Source organism: Salvelinus namaycush, chromosome 36, assembly GCF_016432855.1.
Source record: "Salvelinus namaycush isolate Seneca chromosome 36, SaNama_1.0, whole genome shotgun sequence".
Taxonomy (NCBI): Eukaryota; Metazoa; Chordata; class Actinopteri; order Salmoniformes; family Salmonidae; genus Salvelinus; species Salvelinus namaycush.
The window spans coordinates 981120-983842 of NC_052342.1; the positions used below are offsets into that span (position 1 = coordinate 981120).

Below are 2723 nucleotides of genomic sequence, written 5' to 3' on the forward strand. Positions count from 1 at the left end.
ACACCATGTCTCGTTAATCATAAGGCATACACCCCCGCCCCTCTTCTTACCAGAAAGATGTTTGTTTCTGTCGGCGCGATGCGTGAAGAAACCAGCTGGCTGCACCGACTCCGTTAGCGTCTCTTGAGTGAGCCATGTTTCCGTGAAGCAGAGAACGTTACAATCTCTGATGTCTCTCTGGAATGTTACCCTTGCTCGGATTTCATCAATCTTATTGTCAAGAGACTGGACATTGGCGAGTAGTATGCTAGGGAGTGGAGCGCGATGTGCCCGTCTCCGAAGCCTGACCAGGAGACCTCTTCGTTTGCCCCTTTTACGGCGTCGCTTAGGGTCGCCGGCTGGGATCAGATCCATTGTATTGGGTGGAAGGCAAAACACTGGATCCGCTTCGGGAAAGTCATATTCCTAGTTGTAACGATGGTGAGTTGACGTTGCTCTTATATTCAGTAGTTCCTCCCGACTGTATGTAATGAAACCTAAGATTACCTGGGGTACCAATGTAAGGAATAACACATAAAAAACAAAATACTGCATATTTTCCTAGGAACGCGAAGCGAGGCGTCCATCTCGGTCGGCGCCGGAAGTCCAGGTCCATAGAAAATGTTCATAGAAAATGACTCAAGTAAAAGTGAAAGTCACCTAGTAAAATATTACTTGAGTAGTCTAAATGTATTCGGTTTTAAATATACTGAAGTATCAAAATTAAATGTAATTGATAAAATATACTTAAGTAGAAAAAGTATAAATAATTTCAAATTCATTATATTAAGCAAACCAGATGGTACCATTTTCGTGTTTTTTTATTTGATTACGGATAGCCAGTGTCACACTCCAACACTCAGACATAATTTACAAACGAAGCATTTGTGTTTAGTGAGTGTGCCAGATCAAAGGCAGTAGGGATGACCAGGGATGTTCTCTTGATAAGTGTGTGAATCAGACAATTTTTCTGTCCTGCTAATCATTCAAAATCTAACGAGTACTTTTGGGTGTCAGGGAAAATGTATGGAGTAAAAAGTACATTATTTTCTTTAGGAATGTAGTGAAGTGAAAGATGTCGAATATATTAATAGTAAAGTAAAGATACCCCCAAAGATGACTTGAGTAGAACTTTCACATAGTTTTACTTTAGTTCTTTACACCACTGGATAATGGCCGACATCGAAACTCTCATTGGGTTAATGAGGCAACTAGTCACACCTGTGACAGGTCCTTTAAAAGGAGAGGTGGAAGAAGTAGACCATAACTCACAGACAACAGAGAGACAACCAGTGTTGCCCGTACTCGGTTCTTGGGGTCCTCTGGACTGGGTGTAGGAAATGCTGCCTCAGCCGTTGTTTAAGTTTTGTACTTAACACAGGGTTTCCATAACCTCTCCTCTAGTACCAACAGCCATTCCAGATTTAAAATGCTCTCTTTCTCTCTCAGGAGACTATCACAATGGCGATATTGACCATCATTCTGCTTGTCAGCACAGCTTTTGCTCTGGGAGGTAAGAGTGACATACCTCACACTTACTCACCAACATTTTAATAAAACATTAGTGGGTGTTGCTCTGTCCTATTCACACACGTAGGTATTAATGTTTCTTTTCATAACCCGTTGTCCCTTGGACACCCTCTGAGGGCAGCCATTATCAACTGTGACACTGGAGAATTTAAGGTTTGGTTTTGCTCAAGGGCACAGACATATTTCAACTTGTCATCTCAGGGATAAAAACTAGCAACCTTTCAGTTACTGGCCCAACTCTCTAACTGCTAGTCTACCTGCCACTCCTCTAGTTCCAGAGATGTATATTGGTGTCTAGATGCTGGCCTGAGGTATTCTGATATGAACTGTTTGATCATTCAACTGGATGTATGATTGGATTGTCTAGCAACTATCAGGAAATAACACTGATACAATTTACCCCCACTTTCAGTCTTTGTTTCATCAGCTGTTATACAAAAGACAGAAATGGAATTTTGCCTGCATAGGGCTTTTAAAAAAGTAGCACAATTTCAGTATTTAGCTAGTTAGTACGTAGGTTACTTCTGAAGTGGAACCCTAATCCGTATAAACTACTTCTGACTAGGGGGAGTAGGGTCCCAAATGGGACGCAAACCAAGATTCTGGGATGTATGTCCAGCAATGTATATTATGTCCATACATTTTGTCCACATTACAATGTTTGTTACCTGTGTCCAGATGCTACGATATGACCCAAGACCCCATGTGAGCGTGCTAGAGATGCCGCGACACATGGCCCAATTGGAGCCTACATCCCAACGTGTGACGCCGCAGGACAATACACCCCTAAGCAATGTTGGGGCTCTGCAGGTGAACACGGACGCACATACACACTAAATTCTCCAATTCAGTTGAATGTGACACTTCAATGTGTTAGTGTAATATGTCTATTGTTTATGGAACATGTCTATTTCTGGTAGGTTACTGTTGGTGTGTGACCAGTACCGGACAGAAGATCCAGGGTACTGAGACTCCACCAGGCACTGCTCCAATCAACTGCTAGCAACTGTTCCACCAAGGTGTATATACATACTCATTCACTAAATGTTACTACTTTGCAGCTGATTCTGGATGTTAATGTTATGTCTGTAATTGTAGGTGAAAGGCGTTGGAATGAAGATGTTGGAAAGAAGACGTTGAAATGATTGACAGTTGTCTTTACTGTACTACAGGAACTGATTCACATCCCATATAAACAGATTAAATGGTTGAAT

The 2723-nt window shown here is 41.8% G+C and overlaps 1 pseudogene; it reads left to right on the plus strand.

The window, feature by feature from the left end:
• The first annotated feature begins 1440 nt into the window (after window positions 1-1440).
• Window positions 1441-2512, plus strand: LOC120030405 (annotated as a pseudogene).
• The last annotated feature ends 211 nt before the right edge of the window (window positions 2513-2723 follow it).